General features: G+C 34.7%; 1 long non-coding RNA gene across 1 annotated transcript; it reads left to right on the top strand.

The window, feature by feature from the left end:
* Positions 1 to 19,806: 19,806 nt before the first annotated feature.
* LOC128285557 (uncharacterized) lies at positions 19,807 to 20,190 on the top strand. The gene is made up of 2 exons (XR_008276017.1): positions 19,807 to 19,885; positions 19,970 to 20,190. It is a non-coding gene; the product is annotated as an uncharacterized LOC128285557 (long non-coding RNA).
* The last annotated feature ends 2,456 nt before the right edge of the window (positions 20,191 to 22,646 follow it).

The raw sequence follows: 22,646 nt of genomic DNA, 5'->3' as shown, positions 1-22,646 counted from the left end.
AGATAGGGTCATTGGGCCCAATATTAGAGCTAGAGGCTGAGGGTTGGTTACGAAACGACTCCGATCTGATGAAGCTGAGCTTTTCAGGGGTATTGCTGGAGTTGCCCCTAATGTGGCTAAGTATTGGGCAAAGACCACAGAGAGGATTATGGACGATCTAGGCTGCACCCCCGAGCAAACATTAAAGGGTGTTGTATAGCTGCTGCATGATGAGGCATATCAGTAGTGGCTTACTGTTAAGGAGGACACTCAACCCGATCGACTGACTTGGAAGTTCTTTAAGACCGTTTTCTAGGGGAAGTATGTGGGGGCCAGTTATGTGGACACTCATAGGAGAGAGTTCTTGAATTTGACCTAGGGTGATAGATTAGTGGCCAGTATGAGGCCGAATTTCTACGACTGAACCGCTATGCGCGGAGGATGGTGGCGACTGAGTGCGAATGATGTATTTACTTCGAGGATGGCCTTAGGGATAACCTGAGAGTTCTGATAGCCCCACAGAGGGAGCGAGACTTTTTACCACACTAGTTGATAAGGCGAAGATCACCGAGAAAGTGAAGCGCTTTGAGCACCAGAACTGAGAGAGAGGTAAAAGCAAGAGGGAGTTAGAGCCCTCAAGTTTCATTCAGAGGCCTAAGAAAAAGGCCAGAGTTGATGGGCCGATCAGAGTTGGGGCTCCTAGTGCTGCTACTGGATAGCTACCGTGTACTGACTGTGGTAGACGTCATCAGGGCGAGTGTTTGCAAAGAAATGGGGCTTGTTTGAGGTGCAGTTCATTAGAGCACCATATTAGAGAGTGTCCGCAAAGGTCTGATTAGATGCAAGCTTCTGGCATGGGTACTGCACCACCACTAATGGTAGTTCAGCAGCCACCGAGAGGCCATGGTCAGGCCAGGGGTGGGAATGGTTTGGGCCGTGGTTAGAAGGCACTGGGCAGAGGTGCTAGATATACTATGGTGAGGCAACCAACTCTAGTTTATACTGCATGTCGCTGAAAGGATAGAGATGCTCCGGACGTCATTACAGGTGCGTTCTTTATTTATAATGTACCTTATACTGCACTAATAGATATAGGATCCACTTACTCCTATATAGCTTGTATCGTATCTGAAAACTTGGGTACACTAGTTGAGAGCATTACGAGTGAGGTCACTGTACTGAGTCCGTTGGGGTAGTCAATAAGGGTTAACAAACTGTTTAGAGATGTTGCTCTAAAGGTTCAAGGGGGTATCTTTCTCACTGATCTGATGGAACTGCCTTTTAGAGAATTTGATCTGATACTAGGAATTGACTGGTTGGTCAAGCACCGAGTGAGCCTAGATTGTGCCAAAAAAGGGGTTGTATTGAGAACTGAGGAGGATAGCGAGGTAGTCGTAATTAGGGAACTTCAGAACTACTTATTGAATGTGATTTCTGCATTGAGAGCGAAAAAGTTGGTTCGCAAGGGATGTGAGGCGTGTCTGGCCTACATCAGTGTTTCACATTCTGGGAATTCTTCGGTTAAGGATAGCAGGACGGTTAAGAATTTTCTGGACATTTTTCCTAAAGAGCTACCTAGGTTACCTCTGAATCGTGAAGTAGAGTTTGGGATTGAGCTCCTTCTTGGTACAGCTCCGATGTTTATTGCCTCTTATGGAATGACACTAAAGGAGCTCGTGGAGCTTAAGGCTCAAATTCAAAAGTTATTGGATCGTGGGTTCATCCACCATAGTGTGTCTGCGTGGGAAGCACTAGTTCTGTTCGTGGAAAAGAAGGATGGATCCATGCGTATATGAATTGACTATCGGCAACTGAACAAACTGACCATAAAGAATAAGTATCCCTTATCGAGGATAGATTATCTGTTTAACCAGTTCCAAGGAGCTTCAGTTTTCTTTAAAATTGATCTCTAATCAGGGTATCATTAGTTGAGAATTAAGGAGGCTGATGTGCATAAGATGGCGTTTAGGACTCGTTATGGTCACTATGAGTTCCTAGTAATGCCATTTGGACTGACTAATGCACTGACAGCTTTTATGGATCTGATAAACTGATTGTTCCAGCCCTATCTGGATCTGTTCGTTGTGGTATTTATTGATGACATACTGGTATATTCGAAGATCGAGGATGAACATGATGAACATCTTAGAGTGATTCTACAGATTCTGCGAGAGAAACAATTGTACGCCAAGTTCAGTAAATGTGAGTTCTGGTTATGTGAAGTAACGTTTCTGGGACATGTGGTTTCTACTGAGGGGATTAGAGTCGATCCTCGAAAGATTGAGGCTATCTTAGATTGGAAGCAGCCTAAGACTGTATCTGAGATCCATAGTTTTCTGGGACTGGAAGAGTACTATTGACATTTTGTAGAAGGGTTTTCACTGATTGCAGCACCTTTGACTAAGCTGTTTCTCAAGGGTGTGCCGTTTAACTAGACTGATGCGCAATAAGAAAGCTTTGAGAAACTCAAAACTGTATTGCATGAGGCTCCTGTTCTGGTACAGCTAGAGTTTACAAAAGAGTTTACTATTTATAGCGATACATCTCATGTCAGTTTAGGATGTGTGTTGATGCAAGAGGGTAAGGTGGTAGCGTATGTGTCTCGTCAGCTTAAGATTCATAAGGTGAATTATCTGACGTATGACCTAGAGTTGGCCGCAGTGGTGTTCGCACTGAAAATCTGGAGGCATTACCTATATGTGGAAAAATGTATCATCTACATGGATCACAAGAGTCTCAAGTATCTCCTCATTCAAAAGGAGCTAGATCTTAGGCAGTGTAGATAGATTGAGCTACTTAAGGACTAGGACTGTACAATTGAATACCATCCTGGTAAAGCCAATATGGTGGCCGACGCACTGAGCCGTAGGGTTATGACTGATTTGAGGGTGATGTTTGCTCGCCTCAATTTATTTGATTATGGAAGTCCATTAGCCAAGCTTTAGGTTAAACTGAAGTGGGTCGAGCAGATTAAAGGTAAGAAGTTAGAGGATGAGTCTTTGGGTCTTTGCTTCCGTCAGGTTGAGAGTGGGGATACCGAGGATTTTGGATGCATAGCGAAGGGGTTCTCTGTTTCCTTGGAAGGATCTATGTACCGTAAGATACTGAATTAAGGCAGTCGATACTGAAAGAGGCACATAGTAGCCCTTATGCTATGCATCCTGGCGGAAATAAGATGTACTGCGACTTTCGTAAGTTATACTGGTGGACAAGTCTTAAATGAGAAGTTACCGATTTTGTGGCTAAGTGTTTCACATGCCAGCAGGTTAAGGCTGAGTATTAGTTACCTTCAAGTTTGTTGTAGCCAGTTAAAATTCCACTTTGGAAGTGGGAGCAAGTGACTATGGACTTCGTTAGTGGATTACCCCTCATACCCACTAAGAAGGATTCTGTATGGGTCATCGTGAATCGATTGACTAAGTCCGCCCATTTCATACCTATTCATACTGACTACTCTCTACAGAAGCTGGCTAAACTGTATGTGTCTGAGACAGTGAGACTGCATGGGGTACCTATTTCAATCATCTCTGATAGGGATCCTTGCTTCACGTCTCGGTTCTAGAAGAAGCTATATGAAGCTCTGGGTACAATGTTGGACTTCAGTACTGCGTTCCATCCTCAAATAGATCGTCAATCTGAGAGGGTGATTCAGATACTGGAGGACATGTTGAGGAGTTGTGTGATTAACTTCCAAGGCAGATGGGAGGATTACTTGTCACCAACAAAGTTTGCTTATAACAACAACTATTAGTCTAGCATACAGATGGCACCTTACGAGGCATTATATGGTCGTAGGAGTCACACAACTTCATGTTGGACTGAGTTGGGTAAGCAACATGTTTTATGCCCTGAACTAGTTTCTGATACCGAGGATAAACTTAGGTTGATTCGAGATCGAATGAAAGCGGCATCTGATAAACAAAAGTCCTACGCAGACCTGAAGCATCGTGAAATTGAGTATTTTGTGGGAGACTTCATTTTTCTTAAGGTCTCCCCATAGAAGAAGGTACTGAGGCTTTGTCGTAATGGCAAGTTGAGCCCTAGGTTTATTGGGTCTACCACATACTAAAATGTGTGGGACGGTTGCCTACTAGTTGAAACTACCTCCAGAATTGGATCGGATCTATGATGTTTTTCACGTCTCGATGCTGAGACGCTACCGCTCTTATCTCATGCATATTGTTCCTGTTGAAGTGATCGAGGTTAGGCTAGATCTAACCTTTGAGGAAGAGTCAGTTCAAATATTGGATCGAGATGTAAAGGATCTAAGAAGAAAATCCATTCCACTGTTTAAGGTTCTTTAGCATAATCATAGCATTGAGGAGGCCAAGTGGGAGCCAGAGGATGCGATACGACAGCAGTATCCTCATCTGTTCTGATCAGGTAAAATTTCAAGGCCGAAATTTTCTTTTAGGATGGTAGAGTTGTAACGCCCAAAAAATCTCTTATAGTTATTTTCGTATGTTTGTGACATAAATTTCTGTTTGCCTCAGTGGTTAAGTGTTCAAGTTAGGTGGATCGGTGCAACGGGGGACTCGACGGTGACCACCTATTACGTACTATTTATGATTTGGTTTTACTTTAAATTTTTATTCCTTTTGGGGTATTTTTGTAAAATGTGGACTTTTCAGACTACTGTTTTATTTTTTGTTTGACTACGTGTTATGCTTTTAATGTTGCCAAACTTGACAAAAGCTCAGATTTTACCAAAAACAAAGGCTTTCTAAAAATATCGAATGATTTTTCCTAAACTTAACGATTTTATAAGCTTCTGCTAAAAAGAGATATGTCTTAAGACATTTTGACTAATTAAATAAATGTTTTGGAATAAATATAAACAAATAGGAGTTAAATAATTGAAATTGGTTTCTACCGAGATAACCCCGTTTTCAAAATCCATTCCAAGTGACATCGCCAGATTTGACCATAACGTCTAGGCTGGGTTTGGGGTGTTACATAGTTATTGATACACATTATCTTAGCATTGATGATTAATTACTTAATTATTTTCTAACTTAAGTTAGATTAAGTTAATATGTTGAGGGGAAGCTTATTTTGATTGATGATTAATGTTTCCTGCCTTCTGAATTTTGTTCAACAACTTGTTGAAATTTATGAAACTGGCAATTTGGTGCTAGAAGGAATGCGCACCAAATTTGTGTAGAGATAGTTTCCATATTTAGATGTTGACAATTTATTGAACCTTATATTTGGGCTATACTAATTACATGGTGAATATTTAGCCCATTATGGAGATCACTCTGCTTAGGAATACAAGTGTTTGTAATTGATTTTGGATCAAAATTCCCTAAGGCAATCCCTTGAATTATGGACATTGGATTGGATTATGATTTTGTTGATGAGCTTCCAATAATCCATATTTACTTCATATGTTATTATATTGTATTAGTTTTATGGTATTACTATTTTATTTGGATTGTATTAGATCTTCTATTGTAAGCAAGTCTTGAAATTAATATTTATATATTTCAGATACTTGCCTAGGAAAATATATTGAGCATGAGGCACTTGATCTGTTCTTGAGAGAATAATTTTCTAAGAGTGTTATTTTTATAATGAAACCTATGGTTTTATGTACTATAGTCACAAGAGGTGATCATAGTGCTGAGAATATTGTATGTTCAAAGTGCAAGGGTGAGGGAAACAATCACGGAATGTGTGTGTGTGTGTGTGTGTGAGTAGGTTCACTCTGTAATTACTGAAAAAAATGCATGTTTCTCATTGAGCTAGGCTCCATAGATGTAGGGAAATTGAAATGCATAATCATCTTCTTGTGTCTTGTGTGTTTACTGTTTTTTCTCATTTAGTGGCTAGAAAAGTGCCCACCATCTCAAGCACCAATTTGGTTCAGCAACTTTTGTTCTTAGCAACACCCTTTCTGCTAACAACAAATACCTTAACAACTACCTTAACAACTATTTTATTTGTGGCAATTGTTATGAACCCATCACAACTATTCATTTTTTTGTAACCATAATGTCGACATTGAATTGAAAACAATTGTAACAAAAAAAAAAGAGTGAAAGTAATTGTCACAATTATTCATTATTTTGTGAACAGAATGGTCAACACTGAAATTATAGTCAATTGTGATGAAAAAAAATGGTCACAATTATTCGAAATTTTGTGATTGAATTGTCAACATTGAAATTGTAGTCAATTGTGGAAAAAAACTAAATAATCACAATTATTCGAGTTTTTTGTGGCCAAATTGTCGACAATGAAAGTGTAAGGTTAGTTGTGGCAAATAAATAAAAGGTCACAATGATACACACAATTTAACTGTAGACATTTTGATCACCATTATTCAATTGTCCTGTGACCAAATTTTATGGTCACAATATTCTTTTTTGTGGCTAAATTTTATCACACAAATCATAAGCAATTGTGACCTAATTAAATGGTCACAATAATTATTTTTATTGTGACAAATATTTTCGATTTTAAAAATAAATTCGTGGCAAAAAAGTTATCAAAATAACTATTTTTCTTGTGATGAGAGCATTGATAACAACAGTTATGAAAAATTGTTGTTAGTAAAATTATTTTATTAGTGGCAAATGTCTCTTCACAGGTGTGTATTGAAATAATGTTTCATAGATTGCATCACAAGATAAAATATTTTAATAATAGTTATTGTAACCAATAGATTAACTATTTATAGAAATTAAGTTTTAGATTTATTTAAATAATATTATTAATAGACAATTCATAAAAATGTAATCATCAATTTTATATAAATGACCAAATCACATTAATCAAAAGCTAATAGACAAACCAAAATTTATGAAATATTAAAATTTAAAAAAAAATAGTCGATTGAGCCTTAGCTAGATTGGCATTAGTGGAAACATTAAAATATATACATTTTCAGTAACTTTTGAACATTAATTCAAGTAAATTCTAAGTAATTTTTGTCAAATTTTATGATTTTATTATAAAACAATTAAATTGAGCTTAAATTATACTTCATTTTGAATTTTATTTATTTTTATATTAAATTTGCATAATTTAGCTAATTTTTTACAGTTTTGCACAATGGGTGAAAAATCAGCTTGGAAGTCACCTTGAATGATTCAAGTATTGATGCACCTTGGCAGCTCAAGATGATGAATTAATAGTCATAGAGGACCCAAATTCATGCTCTCGGCCATATTTGAATTAATTGGGCCAAGTGAATTTTATCAAGAAAAATCTAACAACTTGAAGCGGACGAAAAGGGTCTGAATTGAGCAACTGAAGAGCTAAGATGGACGAGCCCAAGAGAGCAACCCAGTGCTGATCGAGTTGTTGCCCAAATCAGCTAAATTATTTCATAACAGCCCTTAGCTTTTGCCTAAACCTATTCTAATCCCTCCACTTTTGGTACATATTCACTTGTGGCATTAAGCTAAATTTAGAGAAGCCATCTCAATCCCTCTCCCTACTATCAACGGTCGACCATGGGAAAGGGGATTGACTGCTATTTTGAGCTAATACAAGTTTTCACCTCCCACTATAAATACCTCTCCTCACCTCCTCATTTCTCATCAACTCATTCACACCATTCATCATTCACTCATCTCTTCTTTCACTTCTCTCTTTCATTCACCTTTGCTTTTTCATTTTTCTTCCTTCCCTTACCGATTTCCCTTCTCGAGAAAGAGTTAGCATGCCTCTTGGAGCAACAATAATCAAGCATTCTAGAAGGCCGTTGATCGACATAACAAGCGGAGAGGAAGAGAAGCACGCTAGTCCGACTTCGGAGATTCATTAGGATTTGCCTTCTAGTTCCCTTCTGTTTATCTTTTCAATTTATTTTGTGATCATAAATATGAACACTTATTGTTTTGATGCTTCTATTTTAATTAAAATGACTTAATTCGCGTTCGTGTTAGATTGATTGCGTTTTGTCCACTTAAATTATTAAAACATGTTTGTGTTGTTATAGGCCTTGATAATTTGTTTAATTAGATAAAACAGTGCCTATGTTATATTTACATTTTAACTGTAAGGTAACAAATGAATTAATTACTAATCGGATTGAAATTGTTGTTAATGGAAAAAGTTTCTAATTGGTGCATATTTAATCTACTAAGTATAAAAGTGGGTTAAATTAGCAATCGTATTAAACAATAACTTGTAAGGTTGTTGTGATTAAATTGTTCAATATCGAAATATATTTACTTCACTCTATCTTATACTTGCTTATGAAAATTGATTAATTAATCTAGCATAAGAATCGTGGATTGGAATTTTACTTTTTATTTTAGTTGATTACTTAGTTAATTTTTAGTTTATAGATCATCTATTTCAAATAAATATATTTTCTCTACCAATTTGTTTAAATTTATATTTCATAAATATTTGTTTATATAATCCCTATGGTTACGATAACTCGATATACTTGTCACTTTATTACTTGTTACGGTTGTGTACACTTGCACATTTTCGTCATTCCAATTAGCGTTGTTGCTAGACGTGGGCTCAAGTGTGCTGAAGTGCATTATCTTCCTATTTAAGGGTTGGATAGGGACTATAAATAGTTTTAAGTATTGTATAAAAAATACATATATAATAAGAAATTATAATAAGATTAAATTTCAAAATCTTTAAAAATAATATCCAAAATAAACTTATAAATGAAAATCAAACTGACATTTGTTTACAAATAAATTAACTACTTCATACACAAAATAATTCTAATAAAAAAAAAATCTGAGCCCATACATTAGTCCAACATAGTTGACTTTATATTTTCCTAGAAAAAAAAAACAATTCCACACCAAAGAAAACCAGATACAGTTAAAAGCCAATTAAGCATAGATTATTTTATCTAGCTTTTCACTGCAACGAAATTTCATATCTAACAATGGACTTCTACGAAGATCATGAAAATGAAGCTATTTTTTAAACTTTAAACTTTAAACTAATTTAATCATGAATTTAAATTTGTAATAGTAATATTTGATAAGATTTGTTGATAAGGGTAATTTAAATGAGCTCTTTACAAATTTATTTCATTCCAAAATCCCTTTTGTTCATATTCTTTGCAATCACCTACCTGCTTATAGTGACATTCGCAATTGTGCTTCTTCTCATCGTGATTGTAGTATTTGAAGCCTGATCAATCGAGTAATTTTAATATCTTTTCGTTTTTAGTCTTTAGTATGTGGTCATTAGTTTTCCATTATGATATTTCGTTCATCTTTGTGTAAGGTTGATCATTGGTTTTCCATTTTGATATTTTATAATCCTAATATAGTTTAAGATTTAATATTGGGTTTTAGCTTTAATTTGATATAAAGTAGATATTTTAAATTTAAAAATAAGGTATTTATTTAAGATAAATAAGATTAATAAACTTGTGTTATTTTAAATTTTAACTTAAAATCTTGGATATTATTTAATTTTTAAAATTGTAAATATAAAATATAATTAATTTTTTTTTTACCATTCAAGCTAGGATTTTATGGTTTTTGAAAGAGAAAGACATGGCTAGAGACAAAGTCATATGTGGATTTACGAAATTAAACCTCTAAATCTTGGGTATGTATGTTTTCAAATAAATTTTTTTAACATTTTGGACTCCAATTGCATTACTTAACACTTAGGACTGAATTACAATGTTAGAAAACCTAAACTAGAAACAAACTGCATGTCACGTCGTGACGACGCGATTACCACGTCGTAACGTGATTTGGAGGAAGCCTCACATCATGACAACGCGACATAAGACGTCCCAACGTCGATTCCTCGTTGCAGTGACATCTGAACATCGATGCAACATCAATTGCAATTTTTGCATAAACAATATAGAAATTTGCAATTTGCAATTTTGGTCATTACCAAACATACAAAATCGTGCATTTTAAGCTATATTTCATTTCTAATAAGTCATATCCCCTTCAAACATCATTTAAGACATGCTCAAACATACCATAACACACAATAGCATAATTTGACACCTCAAGTCACAATTAATACTAGCATATAAGCCTTTAACTTAAAAATCAATTGCTCAACATACCAAATCAGCATATCTTTTGATTTACTAAGGATCCTCCATGTTCATATTGAATCATTTAGTCATTTTTAACGAGCCAAAATTTCCTGAATACTGTTTTAGCCATTTTACCACATTTTAGCCTTGCCTCTAGCCTTTTTAACACATGTACCTCAAGTAAACATATCATGCATCAACAATGTTATTCACAAACATCAAAGTAGCCACAAATCAATGTTCAAAATCATAGCCAATAGTCCAAAAGTCTAGCCCCACGTAATAGCCTACATTGCCTTTATTTAAAGAGCTCAAGAACAATAACACATACTCAAATGTTATACCTTGGAAGGATCATCTCTGTTGCCCACTTCACACTTCTCGATAGCATTACTTCTCTGCAAAGACATTTGAAACGCTAGTGTGAACTTAACCAAGCTTAGTGAGTGCTCAAGAAAACCACAATGCAACACATTATCAAAGGTTAAACGAAAGCATGTTAAAGGCAATCTCACGACCTCTTTTTCATCATGTCAAAACATCATTTTCATGTTTCATTTTACTCACAAGTGAAGAATATACTTTTGTACTACTCTTTCATATGAAAATACATATGAACCAAACATTTCAAATTATGATATATTGGTATCTTGAGACTTATGAAACATATATATATACAACATATTGGACAAATGGATCTCTTTATATCACTTTATATTGACTCGAGTCTAACATATCCCTATCAAAGTTTAGCATTAAGCTAACACTCTCCAACACACCAAACATCTCCCATGAATGGAGTCATAGCTCAACATTCCCTTATCTCTCCAACATGTCCCAGGGCCTCCATGCCCATATACAAAACACAAGTGTGAGTACTCAAATCCTATAACATGTCAACTATATCCAATGGTTTCAAGAGGTCACAAGGCCAATATGTCCACTTTTACACAATTTTATTTATTGTTTTATGCACATTTTCATTGTTCATATTCATCATATACATATCACTATCACACTCACATAACATGCTTGTTATATACATAGATGATGCACTCACAAGTGCTAACACAATGCTCAATAAGCCACAATCACTTTAACTCACATAGGTGTTCACAAAATCAATAAAATCACATATCATTTATTGACATAAACACATACCACTAGTTTTAGCTCATCATGTGTCACACCTTACATCAGATAAGCACTATTTACAAAATAAGGCAAAAATGAGTAAGATGGCTTACACTCAAAACTTAGGATAGGCGTTTAGGCTAACCTAAGCTCTCAATTAACTTAGTGAATTGTGCTTACAAGTAGTAACTCTAGACCACTCACTCTTTTCACTTTTGCTTGCTTGCCGAAAGCTTAAACTAGCTTCGCCTAACCTTTCGCCTTACTTGTAGTAGGCACTGATGGATCTGAAACTTTACAAAGATAATAAAAACAACACAATATGGTCACTAACAACCACAAACATATCATGTAACACTCCTAACCCGTCTCCGTCACTAGATTAGGGTTACGGGATATTACGACACATATCAAAACAATTTACATTATTAAACCATACATTTATTAATTTAAATAACAACATTCAAATCTATATTTTATTCATAGCATAATCACATTTTCAAGCCTTGAAACGAGCTTACATGGCCCTAAGTTTTGGAACAATCAGGGACTAATTTGAATTAAAATAGAAAAATATAGAAAAACTTGCAAATTTTGGAAACAGGGGTCACACGGTTGTGTGGCCAAGCTGTGTGTCACTTAGAAACATGGTCGTGTGGCCAAATCATCTACAATTCAAAATATAGGTCACACGGCCGTGTCTAAGCCTGTGTGCCCACCAATATGAGTATTCAAAATAAAGCCACACAGTCGTGTCTTAGACCCTGCGCTAGACCGTGTGTGTATTTTAAATAAGGTTACACAACCGTGTCGCCAGGCCATGTAACTCTCTAAGACCGTGCGAACAATCTTGCACTTAAAATCAAAAAGCGACACGGCTGTGTGGTGTGACCGTGTGTGACAGACAATCATATAACAGCCCATGTCCCAGGCCGTGTGCACCTAAAATAACTTCCAAAATAAGGTAAAACAGCATCAATTCCTTGTGTACCAAGCCAAAACAAAATAAGACATAACATGTTTTCAAAACACATATAATCAAGCCTAAAACATACCAAAGCATCCCAACCTAAATGCCGTACCAATATGCCCTCATTGGCACCACAAATAAATAAAATTTATCAGCCAATACATATCATTCATTCAAACCATCTAACCATCAATAAACATACCAAATTTGTTACCAAATGGTCATCCAAAAATACCAATAAATATACCTTAAATACACATTACCAAGATGTTACACATGCCATATATATGTACTAACTTTGCACAAAAGTATATTTACAACCAAAGTACTAAAACATACCCAAACATTTGCAAAATGAGTATAATTAACCATATTTCAAGACTTTGAAAACTACCGATGTTAGATGATGCTATGTGTGAGCTCATCTGATCTGATCAACACACTCTACATATTCAAAATCTACAGAAAATAATAATAGAAATATGTATAAGATATACTTAGCAGGTTCATACTTTTCAATTCGCTAACTTACCATACACATTTAATTATTAATTGCATATAACCATTCAAGTAAAAACCTTATCGCAACATAAATCAACAACTTCAAGTTGGTAATCAATAAATACACAGGTACTTAGAATTCAAATCATGTTCACATTTATAAAACCATTTAACATTGTATATTCAATAGTTTGCCAATGGAACTTTGTAAAAGAATTTAATATACAAGTCCAGAAATAGATAAAACTCGTATGAGCTAAGCTGGTATAAAGATATATGTGTTAGGTTACTCGTCTGGGCTAAACCAATGAAAACACAAAAGAAATATAGCCTGGTCAGGGCTATGTATGCATGTAAGGTTACCAGTCCAGGCTAAACCTTTAAAAGGACAACAGATTGCCAGTCCAGACTAAATCTATGTCACATGTATACCCGAGTCTGCAACAAATGTTAGAGCTTGGTCTAGAACAGGAATCTTTCAGAAACCTTGTATATGATACTTTTACCCGTTCCATTAGAAATATTTCAAAAATCCAATTTATTATTATAAGTCAGATTCTCCAATTCGACAATATATATGTATAATTAAGAACATTTAATATCAAATTGTAAATTTAGAAAGTAGTGTGAACTTACTTGTCAGATGGTTCAGTTATCAAGACTAATCAACAATTTTCTCTTTTCCTTGTACGTCCTCTACTCGTTGAGTTTCTTGATCTAAAGCACAGTTTAGTTTAATTGAATCAATTCAAACCAAATAAAGAATCAATTTGTACATTTAAGTCTTTTTAGTCACATTTAAAAATTTACCCCTAACTTTAACCTTTATACAAGTTAGTCCCTAAAACCAAAACTATCAAATTGAACACAATTAAGCTTAAATCAAGCTAGCCTATTTTCCTATAACCCATGAACAACCCATAGATTTCTCTATTTCATAATATTTTCATGAGATTTTACAACTTTAACAATTTAATCCTTAAACATCAAAATCAATTTACAAAATAATCCTATTTAGCTATCAAACTTACAAAACTATCATAAAACTTCAAAAATCTCACAATTTCAGCAATGGTACATTTCAAATTCAATAGTTTAATGAATTAACACCTGGGTTAGCTAGATTAAGCTACAATGATCATAAAAATATCAAAATTACTAAAAACTAGAATCAAGATTACTTAATGCAACCTAAGGCATGAACCGAAAATTCAAAGCCTTATTTTAATGGTGTTTTCGGTGGTGAAGCATAATGGAGAAGAAAATGTTCTTCTATTTCTTTTGTTATTTTTCATTTTTTTTTGTTATATACTAGATTGCCCTTATTATAATCTTTAATAATCAACATAATAATTGTCCATAACCGTCCACCATCAATCGTTACAGTATAATTACCACTTAAATCTTATATTACTTTAACCATTTAATACCTCTAGCTAATAGAAACTAACTTTTGCAAATTTTATGAATTAGTCCTTTTTACTTAATTAACTATCTAAACGTTAAAATTTCTTAACTAAATTTTAATATAAAATAATAAAAACTCCATAAATATTAAATAAAAAATAAAACACTGACTTACTAGTAGAATTTGTGGTCCCAAAACCACTGTTCCTGACCTATTGGAAAATTGGATGTTACACATCAGAATATAAAAAAAATGCAAATTCAAACTACCTTTACCTAAACCGAAAATTTGACTAGTTTTATCGAAATCTTAGATTTCTTGATCAATTATTGTTTCCATTTCTTAAACATGACACTAATCATCTTATTAATCATTTTAGGATATATCCTAACCACTTAGAGCACCAAGAAACTCGGAATCAAGTTTTCCGAAAAAATCACCATAAACGAACACTTTGGAGGAAAAATCATCAAACCTTTGAAATCTCATTACGATTTATTAAAATAAGATTAGAAACATCTTAATCTTATCAAAATAAACTGAAAACATTTAGAAACAGAGGTTTAACTTAGAAATCTAAATTTCGCCATTTTTTAGCTCAATTTCGACATAATTTATTAGATCTTTAGAAGTCTGATTTTAGAGGATCAAATCTTGATTTGAAAAAGCAACATGCATGGAAATAGAATCTCACCATATTTGGTGAAGGAAAATGAATTAGAGCTTGAATTTCTTGAAAATCCTTTAAAAAATAATGAGAAAAAAGGTTAAGATGTTGATAGTTTTCTTTAAAATTGAGAGGAAATTGAGTGTTTGCTAGAAGTGAATATCAAGGATGTTAGTCTATTTGGAGAGAAATGTGTGTGGATTTTTGTTTGGAAAAATTTCAAATGAAGAGTGTGAAGGAGGAAAGAATTTCGGTTAGATTTTAAAACCATAGGGGAAAAACTAATTTTCAAAACAATGGTATAATTTTTTTGGGCAACTCTCAAGTTTGACACCTTTACAAATTAATCCTCTTTTAATAAAAATCCTTTTTTTCCTTAATTCTCACTTTTTTTTCCTTCTTTTTAAAACCAAATTTATTTTTGAAAACTGTTTTAAGGAAAATGATTTCTGATCACTTAATTCCAAATTCCTGAACCTAATTTTAGGCCAGAATTTCAAAATCGATTCTAAGATCCGAATCAAATTCCCGATCCACCAACCTGAATCTACTAGACCGAATTTTGGGATTTGACATGGATGTTGGGTTTTCAAGTAAAAATAAGAAGCATTTGAAAGCTTAGATTGAGTAAAAAATTATTCAAGAGGTAAGTACTATTAGATGCTCTTACATTTCCTATGCTAAAATGCTTAGGCCAATTGTAAATTTATGTGATAAGCATGAAATTTAATATAAAATAATTATGTGTAAATTTCACGGCTTGAATGTTATGAAATTTGCAATAGTAAGTTGCGGTGTAAAAGTTTGGTTAAGAAATGTTCTATCAAATGATTATGTGATATGGGAGCTTTGATTGTCATGGAAGTGTTATAAGATATGTGTGTAAATTTTATAAGTAACTTAAGAAGTTATGGTTTAATAGGCCTTGATTATTAAGTGATAAAATTCTTAGTGATATGGTGGAAAGATTTTATTTCCATGGCATGGCATATAAATGTGATTTATGGCTTGGGATTGTCATAATATTACAATGGCCAAATATGTTGTGGCACCCAAACTCGGCCGAGATGGTCTTACCCGAATTTTAAACATCACATTAGCCACCGAAATGACTCTCCGTTTAAACCACCACAAAACACACCAATTGACCAATCACACCACACAATTAATCATGAAATATTTAATATTTAATAAAAACCTAATATCATGCTTCCATTGTGCTAATATGATCAACAATCAACAACAAGACTAATTCACAATTTAATATTTAACAAACAATTACCTCGAAAACTTTAGTTAAACACAAATCAATGCAGTAAGGTATTTTTAAAAGGGTTATATTTGTAGGGACTTGAAAAATCGTGTTGTTTAAAAACACATAATTAGATTTAAAACGTAATATATAGTAATATGTTGGGAAAAACTCCATTTCACAAAGTTTAACAATAGTATTGTAGGACTAGACGTATAAGTCTTATTTCAAAAGATCAATTAAAACATTAAGTAAATTTTCATAAAATTTGTCATTCAATTAGTTCGTAAGCAACTAACAATTTATGTAATTAGTCCAATTTTACATTAATACAGACTAAACTTTCAATTGTTTTCTAAAACACACCTTTAACAACTAAGTCTTACCCTAATGTCCAATAAATCTTCCACCTGCACTTACGAGTTAGTTGACCAATTAATCACAGCATTCATCGAGCAATCATAATCTACCATTCAATCATCTACCTAAAGCTTTAGTAAAAGCTCCAAATTAAACCAATTAAAGAGTCCATAATGTTCAATTACAACCCGACAATTATAACTAAGTTTAATTCTAAATCCCATAATTCGGTCACACATTACCTTCCTCATTGGGTTTGGGAACACAACAACATACCCAGGTATAGCCTCAATTTGGATCACTTAGATGACTAACTCCACACCTCTTCAAAGCTAAGTCACTGTAATATTATAAAAGAGTGTGTGAGCTTATGAAAGCTTAGTGAGTGCTCAAACATACTACAAATAAACACATCAATTAGGTTAGGTGAAATAGGCATACTTAAACGATTCACTTTTTTTCACAACTCACACAAGATAACAGTTCACACGAATTAAATGGTTCATATAGAATAAGCAGATCGTATAAAATAACAGTTCGTATAAAGTAACAGTTCATGCATAATAACAGTTCATTCAATATAATAATTTATTCATACCACATCATAACTCATATATCTCAAATATTGATAAATTGGCATTTTTGTGATTATGAAACAAATAGGGAACTCTATCACCACCTATAAGTGGACTCTATCATCACACACTGGATAAACGAATCTCCTTATAACACTTCACTTTTGGACTCAAAGAGCCCTACGTTGTCTCTGATTTAAGTGTAGCATGAATGCCCACACTCTCCAACATTCCCGACTCATAAAGCCCTGCGTTGTCTCTGTTGAATGGAGTTGTGCTCGACATTCTCTTATCTCTCCAACACTATCTTCGGGTATTGTGAAAAATAAAATAGAATAAAATAAATAAAAATAAAGAACACATAAATTTTACGTGGAAACCCTTTCGGGAAAAAAACCACGGGCAGAGGAGAAGAAAATTCACTATGTCGAAAAATTTTTACTCAAATACAAGAGGAATAGACTATGTCTATTTATAGGCTTGCAAAGCCATATTCTAGTAGGATTGAAACACCTTATCCTAATCAATATAAAATAGATGGAGTTTAATAAGGTTTAAAACCTTATTCTAAAATAAAATAAAAGAAGTCTAGTTCTATATGGATTTTACTTTTATTTTATTTTCCATCGTATTTTATTTAAATAAGAATTTGGGTCACTTAATTCTAACAATCTCCACCTTGACACAAATTCTCAATGAACAAGTTCTTCATCGCGAACTTTCAATAAACAAGTTCTTCACCTCTTCCAAAAACCCCTTAAGGGTTTAACTTCAACAATGAACACCAACCAAGTCTAAGCAATGCTCAAACTTGGTTATAGGAAGTGACTTAGTCATCATATCTGCGGATTTTCATGAGTGCTAATTTTGCTCACAACAATATCACCACGAACAATAATATCACGAACAAAATGATACCGAATATCAATGTGTTTTGTTCTCTCATGAAACATTTGATCTTTTGTAAGAAAGATGGCACTCTGACTGTCACAAAATATCGTGCTGATTTGGAGGTCTTCATTGAGTTCACTAAATAGTCCCTTCAACCAAATAGCTTCTTTACAAGCCTCGATAATCGCCATGTACTCAGCGAGTGGTAGACAAAGCGATGTAGTTTGCAAAGTGGCTTTCCAACTAATTGCACAACCTCCGATTGTAAAGACGTAACTCAGTGAGAGATCTTCTTCAATCAAGGTCTCCAGCAAAATCAGCATCAACATACCCTATAACTCCATCTTTAGTTCTTCCAAACTGTAAGCAAACATTAGTAGTGCCTCGTAAGTATCTTAAAATCCATCGAATCGCTTTCCGGTGTTCTTTACCAGATTCGCCATGTATCGCTAAGCGCACTTGATGCATATGATAAATCGGGCGTGAACAAACCATAGCATACATGAGAGATCCTCTCGCACTAGAGTATGGAACATGTGACATGTACTCAATCTCATTATCGATTGAGGAGATAAGGCCGATGAAAGTCTGAAATGGTGCTAAAGGAGTACTAACGAGCTTAGCACTCTGCATATTGAACACCGCAAAGAACTTTCTCAATGTACCCTTCCGACTTAGGTACAATTTACTTGCTTTTCTATCTCGAGAATCTCCATACCAAGTATCTTCTTTGCTGGTCCTAAATCTTTCATCTCAAATTCTTCACTTAGTTGGGCTTTAACCTTTCTTATCTCTCTTTATCTTTTCTTGCTATCAACATGTCATCAACATAAAGAAGTAGATACACAAAAGAACCATCACTGCTTTTTCTTAAAATAGACACAACTGTCAAAACTACTTCTTTTGAAATCATGAGAAGTCATAAAGGAATCAAACCTCTTGTACCACTTGTCTTGGTGATTTGTTTCAAACCGTAAAGGGACTTTTTCAACAAGCAAACATAGTCCTCTTTTTCGAGACTATAAAACCCTCCGGTTGTTGCATGTAAATATCTTCCTCAAGTTCTCCATGCAAAATGCGGTTTTACATCTAACCGCTCAAGCTCCAAATCATGCATGGCCACAATACCAAGCAAAGCTCGAATCGAACTATGCTTAACAACCTGGAGAGAACACATCTATGAAGTCCACTCGAATTTGATCTGTAACCCTTTGCAACAAGCCTTGCTTTATATCCGGGTTCTTCAACTCCGGAGTCCCTTCTTTCTTTTAAACACCCATTTACAACGAATGACCTTTTTACCTTTAGGAAGTTTTACAAGATCCCATGTTCTGCTTTTTGTGGAGTGATTCCATCTCCTCTTGCATAGCAAACATCCACTTTTCTCGAGTCTTCACACTAATCGCCTCAGAATAATTAAATGGCTCTTGATTAGCATCTATATCTTCACCACATTTAAAGCATAAGCAACTAGATCAACCTCGGCATACTTCTTTGGAGGTTTAATTTCTCTTCTTGTCCTGTTTTTGGCGATAGAGTATTGCGATGAAGAAGCAACTCTATTCTCAATTTTTGTCTTGGCTTGAGGAGTTGATTCGTATTAATCGATGCTCCACCGCTTTTGGTTTTCTTTATTGGAAGAGTCTTTAAGAGATAAGTTAGGTAGCATAGCAGTTTCATCAAAAACAACATCTCTGCTAATCACAACTTTTCTATTTTCAGGACACCATAACTTATAGCCTTTTACACCAGCTTTATAACTAAGAAAAACGCATTTAATGGATCTCGGTTCCAATTTTCCATTATCAACATGAGCATACGCAGGACACCCAAAAATCTTTAAATCAGAATAATTAGCAGGATTACCAGACCATACCTCTTGTGGAGTCTTTTTCTCAATGGCAACGGATGGAGATCGGTTGATCAAAAACATGCAGTAGAGGCTGCTTCTGCCCAAAATGACTTCGGTAAGTTGGCATTTGACAACATACATCGAACCTTCTCCATGATCGTTCTGTTCATTCGTTCTGCAACGCCGTTTTGCTGTGGAGTATGACGAATTGTCAAGTGTCTCATGATCCCTTCTGACTTGCACAATCTATTAAACTCATCAGAACAGAACTCTAAGCCATTGTCTGTACGGAGGTATTTTATCTGTTTTCCCGTCTGTTTTTCAATCATAATTTTCCAAGACTTAAATGTGGAAAACACATCGCTTTTCTGCTTCAGGAAGAACGCCCAAACTTTTCTGGAAAAATCATCAATAAAGGTTAGCATATAATTAGCTCCACCTCTCGAAGGCACTCTGGACGGCCCCCACAGATCAGAATGGATATACTCCAACGTTTCCTTCGTGTTATGGATTCCTCTAGTGAATCGAACTCTCTTTTGCTTCCCAAAAACACAGTGCTCATAGAAATTCAGTTTGCAAATTCCTTGCCCATTAAGAAGTCCTCTTTGCTTAATTCGCCATGCCATTCTCACTCATATGCCCTAGGCGCATATGCCAAAGTTTAGTAATATCATCATCGACAAGGAAGAGGAAGCGACAATTGCATCACCGATATGATAGAACCCCTCAAAACATATAACTTGGCAATCTTTCTTTGCCCTTTCATCACAACAAGGGACCCTTTGAAATCTTTAAAACCCCACTTTCATTGTGTATCTGCCCTTTTGAATCAAGAGTACTCAACGAAATTAAATTTCTTTTCAATTCGGAACATGCCGCACGTCACTAAGTGTTCGACAACTCCATCAAACATCTTAACTTTAATTGTTCCAACACTGCGATTTTACATGAAGCATTATTTCCCATCAAAACAACACCTTCAGACATCTTTGTTTCATAAGTTGTAAACCAATCCCGATTGGGACTCATGTGGAAGGTGCAACTGAATCAAGTATCCACTCCTCGCACTTTAGAATCATTGATGAAGCAACTAGAAGTTCACCATCGCTGTAGTCTTCTACAACATCGACTTCACCGAATTTTCCGTTTGTTTTCCTTTTGATTCGCAGCCTCCCTTTTAATCTTATTTTGTAGCTTATAGCACTCAGATTTAATGTGCCCTTTCTTCTTGCGAAGTTGCAAGTTTTACCTCTGTTTGAAGATTTCGATCTACCCTTAGATTTACCACGAGGATTCCGTTCTGTGTTCTACCACGATCATCATCAACATTCCGGTCTTGTCTCCCACGAACAATGAGACCCTCTCCACGAGAGTTGGGTTTAACCACAAGATGCTTCATCTTATCATACGAGGTTAAAGAATCATAAACCTCATCAACCTGTGAGAGACTCGCGGCTATATAAAATCGTGTCTCTAAAGGTTGAATAAGACGGGCAACGAACAAAGTAGAATCAACCCTAGATCTTCCTTATCATCTTGAACCTCCATGGCCTCCAAGTTTGAGAGAATTTCTTTAAACACTGTTAAGTGTTCGTGTCTGACGCACCTTCCTCCAAACGATGAGCATAAAGACGCCGCTTCATATGCAACTTGCTTGTTAGAGTTTTCGACATACATATTTGTTCTAGCCTCTTCCATAATGCGCGGTAGTTTTCTCTTTCATCACATCCTCGCAAAATTTCGTTGGACAAATGCGGATGTAATTGTGTTAATGCCTTTCGATCCTTACGCTTCTTCTCTTCATCTGTTAATGTCGAAGGCATCTTATCTATCCTAGCGGGGCATCCTCTAGATCCATCTGCAAGAAGCGCTTGCATCTTAATTTGCCACAACGCAAATCGGTGTTGCGATCCAACAATGAATTTCATACTTCAAAGACGCCATTACCGTGATCGAGATGAATAACCCTAAGCTCGATACCAATTTGTGAAAAATAAAATAGAATAAAATAAATAAAAATAAAGAACACATAAATTTTACGTGGAAACCCTTTCGGAAAAAAACCACGGGCGGAGGAGAAGAAAATTCACTATGTCGAAAAATTTTACTCAAATACAAGAGGAATAGACTATGTCTATTTATAGGCTTGCAAAGCCATATTCTAGTAGGATTGAAACACCTTATCCTAATCAATATAAAATAGATGGAGTTTAATAAGGTTTAAAAACCTTATTCTAAAATAAAATAAAAGAAGTCTAGTTCTATATGGATTTTACTTTTATTTTATTTTCCATCGTATTTTATTTAAATAAGAATTTGGGTCACTTAATTCTAACAGGTATAATGCCAATTGCAATAATGAGGGTGAGTACTTATAATCCTATGGCATGCCAACTATATCCAATGGTTCCATAAAGTCACAATGCCAACATATCTCTTCAACACATTCACAATATTCAGTAATAATAGGGCTCGCAATTAAGCAAAGCTCACACATTATAACACAGTTCATAATTCACAATTCGTAATAGAGCATGGTTCACAAATAATATAACTTTCATACAACATAAATTGCATTTATAACATAGTTTACATATCATTCATGACATAGTTCACATAAATCATTGTACGTATATTTAATCTAGCATAAGGCACGTAATAACTTAGCTTAAATACAATATAGCTCAAAATCTCACAATACACAGTTTGACAAATTAATACCGTTTGCCATACTAAAACAGATCAGCAAATTAACATAGTTTGCCATAATAATATAATTCGCTAAGTTAACATGGTTCACGATATAACACAGTACACAAATAGAATTGGCTCACATTATAGTTGAGCTCGCACCTAACATTTCACAATAATATAATCCTACACTAATCAGAGCTTGCATTATCGTAGAGTTCATAATTCACATACTAGTTGCATAGATATACACATTATCAGTAAAATTCGCATGTTAAAAGAGTTCACATTTTTTTATATTAATTTGAAAACATTACAAAACTTATCCACGCATGTATATATATTATATTTTATGACCCATAA

This window comes from Gossypium arboreum, chromosome 12 (assembly GCF_025698485.1).
Source record: "Gossypium arboreum isolate Shixiya-1 chromosome 12, ASM2569848v2, whole genome shotgun sequence".
Classification (NCBI taxonomy): Eukaryota; Viridiplantae; Streptophyta; class Magnoliopsida; order Malvales; family Malvaceae; genus Gossypium; species Gossypium arboreum.
This window is presented reverse-complemented; position numbering and strand designations above follow the sequence as displayed.